The sequence below is a fragment of the Gavialis gangeticus genome, unplaced genomic scaffold, assembly GCF_001723915.1.
Source record: "Gavialis gangeticus isolate Ggan-Ray unplaced genomic scaffold, GavGan_comp1, whole genome shotgun sequence".
NCBI classification, from domain to species: Eukaryota; Metazoa; Chordata; order Crocodylia; family Gavialidae; genus Gavialis; species Gavialis gangeticus.
The window spans coordinates 1,359,825-1,370,055 of record NW_017728982.1 but is presented as its reverse complement, the minus strand read 5'-3'; the positions used below and the strand labels follow the sequence as shown (position 1 = coordinate 1,370,055).

The following is a 10,231-nucleotide window of genomic DNA, read 5'->3' as shown; positions in this document are numbered from 1 at the left end:
CGGGGGGGGTCCCGCCGCTCCGCCGCTCGCTGCAGCCGCCGCCGCCGCCGCCATCTTGTCGCGAGGAGCGTCCCCCTCCCCCACCCCGGCTGCGGCACCGCGTGAGATCATCCGCACGGGGCGGGGCCGGCTACTATGGCGACGCCGCGGCTCCGTGCGTCACGCCCGGCGAGGCGCACCATTGGAGGATCCGGCGGCAAGGGGCGGGGCCGGCCGGCTGCAAGGGGCAATCCCCGTGGGGAGTCCTGCGCGCGGTGGCAGCGGTAGTCCCGTGGGGACCGGGAGAGCCGCGGCCGCTGGGCAGAGGCGGGGATCAGCCGGGGGTTCTCCGGTTCAAAGAAATCCCCAGGTGTCGGTTAAAAAAAGTAACCCCCAAAGCCATATTTGTCATGATTAAAATGAAACATCACTACGTATATATAATCTATATATATCTATATCGATACAGAAAGGTATCTATGTATGTCGATATATAGATAGTTATCTTTCTCTATGCAGAGATCTATATGTAGATATACATAGATATGTGTGTGTGTATATATAGAGAGAGAGAGAGAGAGGGAGAGAGAGATCCATACAGATATATCTAGATACATCCACAGGCAACTGGTGGGGGGGCAGATATGTATCTATGTATACCAATATATCTTTTTTTTATTACAGAGATATATCCATATATAGCTATATATACAGAGAAAGAGAGATGCACATTTTTCTGTGATGTAGTGCTATATAGATATAGATATATATAGATATATATTAGTGGTATTTCATGTAAATCACATAAAAATGTGCATTTGGGGCTACTTTGTTTTAACCTAAAATTGGTTTGTTTGTTTTTTTAATCAGAGAAAACCCGCATCCCCATTATTGGACCCACTAGGTTTTGCACAAAAAAAAAGTCTTGGGTTTTCAGACCCACACATCCTCCCTCAGCCACAGGAGAGTGCAAAGGTTGTCAGATTTCTCCTAGGTGGAAATGGAAACTCATATTTAGCAGGAGAGCTGAACATGTTGTTGCATGTCCCGCTTGGAAAAGTTCTCTTTGTGCAAATTGGGCTCAGATAAAAGTTAGAGCAGTCTCTTTATTTAATAAAAGATATGACCAGGGATCCGGGCTTTCTCCAATTAAAAAAAAAAAATCCCCAATTTTTTGTTAAAAAACAAAGTAACCCCCAATCCACATTTTTCCATGATTTAAATGAAACAACACTAACCTACAGAGATATATATAGTGATTGTAGTCCATGAGTGCAGGCTCGCAGGGTCTGTGGAGCACAGGCTGAAGACCATGGAGCTGGGATGCTTGCCCTCCCGTCCCTCAGGGAAACCGACCCTTGTCTGGGAGGTCTGTGCTGTTGCTGTTTGTTTTAAAAGCAGAGGTTTGTCAATATACCAAACATCAACAAGAGCAGCCAGGAAATCCTGTTTCCAGGCACAGGTTGCTTGCTTCACCCTCTCCTCCCAACAGCAGGACACTAGAAGAGGCTTCTGAGCCACGCTCTGCACTACCTGCCACTGGGACTAATGACATGTGAGTCCAGGGATCCTGGATTTCTCTGCTTTAAAAAAATCTCCAATTTTCAGTTAAAAAAAGTAACCCCCAATCCCCATTTTTCCATGGTTAAAATGAAACGTCACTATATATAGATACAGCTATATATAGATACATCTATCTATATCTATCTATCTATAGATATAGACCCATTATATAGATATAGATATATCTAGATAGATAGATATATTACTGGTGTTTCATTTAAATCACAGAAATATATGGCTTGGCGGTTCCTTTTTTAACTGAAAATTGGGGATTTTTTTAAAGCAGAGAAAACCAGGATCCCTGCATATGACAATAGGTAAAAACGTGACTGTTTTGCTTTTTGCCCTCTAAAGTGTCTATGGGAAAGAAAAAGTTTCTCCCCATCTCCTCTAAAGCTGCCTGAGGAAAAGCTTTTGACTGCGGTGACCCCAGCTGGCAAAGCACAACTGGTTGCAGCTCCCATATTCCTCATGCCGGGCACTAGCCACCACTTAATTAGAAGATAAATCTCTCACAAGGTCAAATGACACTGAACATTCAAGGAAAGGCTTCTCCCTTTCGGTCGTTTCCTCGTCCTGACCCATATGCCAGCACTGACCACACTTTGTTCCAGAAACTCTGTCCTACAAAGTTCTTGTCCAAACCACAAAGCCAGACTTTCCCTTGGCTTCAAAGGCTCCTGAGCATCATGGGGAGGGAGTCAGGTTTTATTGGGATAGTTTCTCCAGCCTGTCATGAAAATGCCGGTTACCAAACGCTTCTCCTGTCCACATCAGTGAGAGTGTGGGTGGGTTCAGCTCAGCAGAAGCCCAGCGTTTGAGTGCAGCAGTGATTTAGCTCGTTATTAGTGATTCAGACTTCCCACCTCAGTTGTAATGAGACTAAACAGATTATTCAAGCTGCTCAGCGAGCGCTCACTACCCAAGGTTCACCCCAACGTTCCCAATTCTGAAACATGGTTTTTAATTACTAGACGACATCCTGAGGCTCTGGCCCTGGCAACGCCTGCTGGGAAGCAGAAGTGGTGAGGGATTGTAGTAACCGACTTCAGCACTGGGATGTTTCTCAAGCGCTGAGAGGCCGCTGCAGCACAGTCTTACTGGAAAAAAGAAAACCAGATCCAGGGGCGTCCACGGAACCTCTCTCACACTTTGTGCCCCACTCCTACACTTCCTCGCATATGACGCTTCACGACATGCAATTTTCCGTCTGGCTTATGGGAGGTTTTGTTTTTATGACTAGTAACACTGCAACCCTGCCATTTACTCCTGAACCACAGCTCTCCTCATTAGTTCTCAGCGTCTCATGGGTTTCTCTCGATGCCTTTCATTCTGAAACTGTTGCAATCATAGTGCTCTCCGGATCTGAAAGTAACCATGTGCCAATGAACACGGGTTTAGGATGTGGAAAACCTCGCTCTTCTGCATTACTTAGTCATCCATTTTTTCAGAAGTGCTCGGTCCAATACGTGGGGGGAGGGGGGAGGTACTCTGATACGATCAGACCGTGTGGGCTTTTTTGCAGCCACTTCTAGTCATGCACCCGGACAAAGAAACTCTTACCTGGTGTCTAGCGGTGGCTGCGCTGGAGAAAGGAGGACTTTTATTTTTGGGGGCAGGGAGAGCGAACAAGCAAGGGAACACAGCCTTGAGGTTCCCAGAGTAGCAACTCTTGCATTGAAAAATTAGGCTTGATTGTGCCACGACACTCAAGGAATACGTGTCCCATTCAGCCCTGCAGTAAAGTCGTTAGTGGGCCAAGGTACATCAGGGTGGAACGCTGAAATGAAACATGCTGGTCTGAGCCTGAAAAGAAATACTGGGGTTTGGGTAATCAGAAGACACCATTGTAGAGAACTGAGAAAACAACTGAGAGTTAGACAGGAGACCACAGAGAGCTCGGCAACTTCCTATGCACTGGGTGAAAAAAAAAAAAAAAGAAAGTCTGAAGAAAAGAACCAGGTTGAGGTTGCTAGCAGATGCCACAGCCTGGCCACAAGCTACAACCAGATTCCAGCAGTCCAGAAACCCCCTTGAAAGGCTACACAATGACAGCAAAAACCGACAAGACAAGGAGCAAGCAACATCTCCTGCCTCGAGCTTAGAGCCACCACATCAGGGCACACCTTTGACCCCAAGTATCCCTCCATCTACCTCCTTGTAGGCTCCAGCACACTGCTCTGCTTCGGGATTTTATAAGAACCTTGATTCGCATCACGCCCAGAGGCCACACAAGCTGCAGCTTTCAATGGACGTGCTGTCCAGCTAATGGAAGAACCCATATTATTCCCTGATAGCTCAATCTCCCCCTTTTTCTTCCTCTCCCCCTCCTTATTTAAACCACAACAAGCTCATTTGCAACAATTATTTGTCTGAAGAATCACTGACTCAAGCTGTAGTCACTACTAGGAGGGAAGCTTAAACTAGAAAGCTGACAGCTCACAGCAGAATTGCTCTCCCACATCCCTGGGCACAAAGCCTGTAAAGTGAGAATCATTTCCATGCTCAAATCTGGAAGTTGCTGCCAAGTGACAGAAAGTGTCTATCTTCCTGGATATTTTTCTGTGTGTTTACATATCTGTGTTTGATTTCCTTTAATTACAACAAAGTCTTGCTTCCTGCTGGAAGTCAGGAGTTTCATTCCTGGTTCCTCCCTGCTTCTGGGGCATCTGCAAATCAAGGAATGAAAGTGCAGCAGGGAAGGCTCAGGATGGCCCATGGATGCAATACGGCAGTGTGTGACTGCCCTCTCCCTGTCAGCGCAGGCTGAGAGAAAACACTGAGTGCTACAGAGTATTGATGTTGGTGATTTCACTGTGGTAAGAGAGTTTTCTCTTCACCAGGAGTCGGCTGGATTCTTTGCACTTCCATTTTCACTTTAAAATACATACATGCAAATCACCCGTTCCCGCCCTGCTCCAAACTGGGGCCTCTCATGGCAAATGAAAATCTAGCTGGGCAACAGGACACGTTACACTCTCATGCTGTTCTGCCAGCGCACCTCAGCTCAGCATCCCGGCACCTCCCACCTAGAATCTACCCATCCATGTGCCTCACTCCGTCTGCAGCGCCCCCTTCTCTTCAAGCTCTGTCGAGTCTCCCCAAATCCAACCCAGCCACCGTGGGGTGCGTTTGCAAGAACATGTGGAAAAGAGAGCAGGAGAGAGTGAATTAAAACCATTTCATAGTAATCAGTAACTTACAGAGTTCATTGACTTAGAAGCAGTCAGTGCCAAGCAAATGTGTACATTGCAATTTGCACTTCAAGGACAATGAGTATTAATTACAGCCCTTTTTATCTGTTCTCATTTCCTTTCCCTAAATTTCAGCTCAATCTTTAGCTATTCTCTTCTCAAGTGTTAGGCTGGGCTTTTCCTTTATTTATCTGTAGAGCTGCTTTGTTCTTTCTTGCAGGGCAAACAAAAGAATGCAATTTTTAGCTTTTTTAAAAGTTCTACAACTGTCTTTTAAATGCGTGGCATCCTGGGAGTTGGATTTCCAGCTTTGTGGGAAAGCTGGAGGTTCAGGGCTAGCTGCTTTAGGGAGACCAAACACAGGAGACGAGGCCTGATGTGGTTACTGGCCTCGCTATTGCCTTCATTTAGATGCATCACAAAATATCAGACCCCTTTGGCATGACAGTCTGTCCAAGAAATGCCAGGGACTGGAACAGCTGGGATACAGTCAGTCAGAACTGGGGGAACGTCCCACCACTTCCTGTATCCCAGAGCACTGCACAGCAGCACGCTCCAAAAAGTCCATGCGAGGCACCTGCAAAAGTCCATGTGAGGCAGTCAGGGCAAAGTGCGGCAGCCAAGTGTTGCAATTACTTGCTTCTGTTTGATCTTGCTATTGCTACCGGCTAATAGAAACAGAGGAAGAAGAGTGCAGTCCCGCTAAGGCAGAAAAAAGCCTCTGAAGGAGGGTGATGGAAACTAATGGTGGGGCTGAGAGAGCAGATCAAACAGCCCAAGGCAGCGTAATGCATCAATCAGAGTTGAAGCCGAGGGATATGGTTCACGGTTGCTTTACAGACCAACAATCCTGTTGCTTCCACCCTAAAAGCTGCTACATGAATCCATGTTTAACTGTGGCGACTGACACCAAAATCCAGAAACGATGAGAAAAGCTCCGGATCCTGAGTGTCCACTGTCCCAAGCCCTGCCTACTCATTTGCAACGATACAAGACCTGGTGGCATTTCACATTCCCTTTGCACAGCTTGCAGCAGCCAGGCAGTGGAAGAACAAGCCGTGAATGTTTTTTTTCTCTCTCTCTTTTGTGTTTTTTTACCCTGCGGGCCCTTCCTGCTCTTCTCCTCACACCCAAGTCACAAGGACCCTTGTTAAAGAACTTTGGAAAAGGGACTCGCCAGAGACGTGTACCAGGACAGTGCGCTGACCAGGGAGACAGCGCTTGCTATCACTAGGACTCAAAGGCTACCTGCAGCCTGGGGGTCGCTGTCACTTGGGTCACCCTAAAACAATGGTCTCTGCAATAAATTTGACTCAGTGTTTAGGTGGCCAAGGGATAATGCACAGAGGCCCGGTCCATTATAAAATTCTTGGGCAAACTAATCGTCTTGTGTTTCAAAAATGTGGCATATGCCAAGCCTCTCCACTTCTCCAAAGAGATATGTGAGGACTGAATTCAGATGCAAGAGTTAAATGATGCAAAATCATGAAGTTTGGAGTTGAATAAAACTCAAACCTTCTACCCATGGATCAAAGTCCTTGCCCCTGGGCCATGATATGCAGACACAAGGGGTCTGACCTCATCATTAATTAGTAGTTTTGCATGGATCGATTTTCATTTATCTGCATCTTTCATTCATTAAAGATGTTCCAGAGAAGTTTGTTGTCAAGGTTGCCCAGGGAAACTGCTGAATTAACCTCAAGTGGTCTAGCTGTTGCCCACGGCAACGCTCCAGCCGCATCTCCCCATAAAACAAGAGGCAGGTGTACTGATGACATGCTTAAAAAAAATAAAAAGCAGCTGATTGCTTTTGATACCAACTTTATTTAATAATGATTAATCTTCAACCAGACTTCTTTGTGTGTCTGTGGGTAAGGCTTGCCATATGGAGTGAGAGTTAATTGTCATTGGAAACATGAAGGGAAGCTCCACAACACAAGCTGCAAAGGAGTATTTGCCTGATCCCTTCTTTGAACCTCCCGTCATGGCTGCGTTCTTCATACACTGCCCAGATCTCAGGTCCAGGCAGCAAAACCAGACAAATAATGAATTCTTCTCCCCCAGCCCATCAGACCTGAACAAATCGGGACACTCCAATAACAAGGCACAAAACATACCTGATCAGCATCTTGGTCTCCTGAATGTCCTCTGACATGATGTACTGTGCAATTTAATCTGATCTTCTGGAATCAATTTTGTAACACACTAAATCATTCAAGGGTAAAGGTCTGTGACTTTCCACTGCCCCACTATCCCATGAAAGTCAGACTGTGATTAGATCACAGACAAATTCGCTGGCCAAAGGCTCCCAGGCGTTTAAACTGTCACTCAGCCTGATTTGAGTCACTCAAGATGCTAAAGGCTGCCACCCCCATGGGTTCCAGGTATCTCAAGTACCTCCAAATGAGGGACATTACATAACAAGCAGCAGAGGAGACCAGGATTTGAAATGGTCTGGACCCTGTTTATTTTCAACATGCACAGTTCCTCTTTACCTCAGTATTAAGACTCAGAATTTCTATTATCAAGTATCACTTAAGTCTTCCATGATGCTATTGTCTGCTTCTGTCTGCAGGATTTTCACCAGATCGTGGTTTGCAGGTTCAGAAAATCACATGAGCTACTTTGGTCTTTCTTCTCTTTCCCAGCTTCAGTTCTCAGAGGTCCCTACCTCAGGAAATTCCCACTCGCAGGTCGCCGCACATGAAAATGGTATTTGGATGAGTGGGTGCAATTTATGCACTATCTCTGCCACCTATGTGCCATTTTCACATGTCTGACACAAGCATCAGTCAGAACATTCAGCACTTATTACATGTCAGTCTCATGGCCCTGAGTGTGACTTATATATGAGAGACAGTAGCCTCAGTCTGGTTCTTAGTGGGCAGGTCTCCGTGCTACTCAACGATCAGGAATGCGTGACCATCTGAAGTTTCTCCTGGCCACAGGTGGGCTGAAAACACCAACCTAAAGGTGAAAATCTCTGGATGCCCCTGACACTCCCCTGAACCCCACTAGCTCCTGATGACAGTTCCCCTAGCTAAGTTTCGGGCTGTTTGTCCCAGGGTCAATTTTCCCCTGCAGGGCTTTATGATATTTATTGCCTCTAATATTTATACTCTTTTCCTCTGTCTCTCATACTCATCTTTTTCTCTACATTTGTATCATAGTTTCCTTGTAGACAGTCTATTCCAGCCTGTCTATTCCAAAGGCAGTCCCTACTGTCATAAAAAAAACCTCCTTCTAACCACAGGGCAAGGACACATCCTCTGAACTGGAGGATTTTATCTTTGGTGACCTCAGTATCAACCCTATTCAGAACGGGTAGAATTTTTTTAAGTTCCTGATTCAGGGCAGCAGCATGTGGGCTTCTTGGTGCATGAGATGCTTTGTAAAACGTTACTCAGAGTATGCAATATTCCCACAGTGGGGGTTCTGAAGGTGAACTGGGCCATCTGCTTGCTTTCTGGGGGAGGACGGTAAGAGCATGTCACACCCGTCCACAGTAATGGCAGAACTGGCACCTGTCAGAAATGACATTGAGCGTTTCCCAAACCTGCCTGGGCAGAAGGAAGCTCACAACTGTACTGCAAAGATGTTCTTAAGCATGTGGGAATCCTCAAGGCTTTAAAAGGGATAAAATGACCTGAATCCCTCTTTAAAAGATAACATGTGAGCTGGCAGATTAACAGAATAAACCTCTTAAAATGGCTACAGCGCTGCATGAAATGAATGAGAGTGGAGTGATTCAGCTGGCGAGAGAAAAAAAAACAGGCCTCATATCGGGAAAACGTGTGTCACAAGTTAACTGAGGTCAGTATGATCCTCCTGTACAACTGGCCTGAGTAGGGACTGAATATCTCCGGGGGCTGGTGACAAGGTAGTGCGTTGCTCATCTCCGCATACCTGACTCAGATCCGGATTAGATAAACAGTCGTTCATTCCCACCTGACGGTGGTTTGGTGAGCTGTGCATGTAATGAGTTTGGTGGGTCTTAAGTCAGTGGCCACGGGACTGGTGTCCACCTCACACAGCCAGAATCTGGCATGAACTGGGTCCGTGGACTTTGGTAGAACAGGACTGGGACAGGGTACCTCGATATAGAGTCAGTGGTCATATCTGGAGAAATGAAGGGCTCCTACCAGCAACCACTGAAGTCAGCAACAGCAGCTGGGTGCTCAACTCTTTTTAAAATACACATCCAATGACCAATGGCACCAGATAACCAAATTTGGAGACCTTGGCACATTGTATAAGACCAACAAAACTGAGGTGTTGGCACCCCCTGCGGGCTACTCAGCGGCTGAACTACAACATCCTTTTCTCAGGACTGTGCTGATACAATCAGAGCTGTACGTGCTTGGAAACGGATGTCAGCAAACCGAGCCGATTACATTTCAGACCGTCAGAAATACGGACGGAAAGATCCGCGTTTGCCACACAGAGAAGAGCAAAAGCAGCAGGCTGAGAAATGCCATTTTTCATTTTAAATGGATGTTATAAGTACTAGAGATAAGCAAAGGTAAAATCTGGTTTCATAAACACCAGACAGTCTTTGTACAGATCTGGCTTTCAGCAATCCTTTTTGCTACTCAGGTAGTTCTCCGGTGGGTATTTTTTCATAGCCAGCAACTTACCCTTAGAGGATTCGTTTCTTCCAGTAAATCAAGGTCCATGAGAAACCCGATGCTCCCCAATGCCAAGTGATGCGCAGCGGCTTCGAGAGCCAAGCCAAGCAGCGCACGCAGCTCAGTGCTGCTGAGCGCCTCGACCGTGACGAATTATTAGACGCTGTGACGCAGGATCATCACACAAGGTGACGGTGCTGGTGCACGACGAAGCTGCGGGCTGCCGTGTTGCAAGAAACGTCTCAAGAAAGCCCTGGCGGTCAGGCTGCCTGAACATATCCCCTTCGTCCCACCGCCGCGGGATGGCGTCCGGCCACCGAGCTGGAGAGGAGTCATCACAACCATGGCGACGACCTGGTGCGACGCAGGGGATGGCCGTGGCTCATCAAAAACACCGCATGCAGCAGGGATGTGGCATGGAGAGGGGCAGACTCGGCCTCGCTGCTAGGCCCAGCCTCATGACAGGGGATTCGATAGCCACCTTCGATTCGGTCCACATGTCGCCACACGCATCATGGCTTCGCAGTAACATCGTGGCTTCACAGTCACATCGTGGCTTCGCAGTGACACCATCGCTTCACAGTGTCATCAAGGCTTCACAGTAGACTATCCCAGAGCCCTCTGACACCATGGAGCGGCCCTCTGACATCATCACGCTCCCCTGAGCCACGTCACACGCCCCCTGGAGCCCGAGCGCCCTCGCCTTTCCGTAGCGCCCCCTAGGGGCGGGGGCAGGCCCAGCCGGAGGCGGCGCGGGCGGGACTTCCGGCAAAGGCCCGAAAGTGATTGGCGGGCGCGGCGGAACGGAAGCGGAAGTGGCGCGGGACGCAGGCGCAGCGGCGACCCGGGGCCGAGGGGAGGGAGCGC

At 47.6% G+C, this 10,231-nt stretch overlaps 1 long non-coding RNA gene across 1 annotated transcript; it reads right to left on the bottom strand.

Annotated features, from left to right (window-relative positions):
• Positions 1 to 2,229: 2,229 nt before the first annotated feature.
• On the bottom strand, positions 2,230 to 5,302 carry LOC109294102. The gene is made up of 2 exons (XR_002096465.1): positions 3,106 to 5,302; positions 2,230 to 2,907 (listed from the first exon to the last, which is right to left on the bottom strand). It is a non-coding gene; the product is annotated as an uncharacterized LOC109294102 (long non-coding RNA).
• Between the last annotated feature and the right edge of the window lie 4,929 nt (positions 5,303 to 10,231).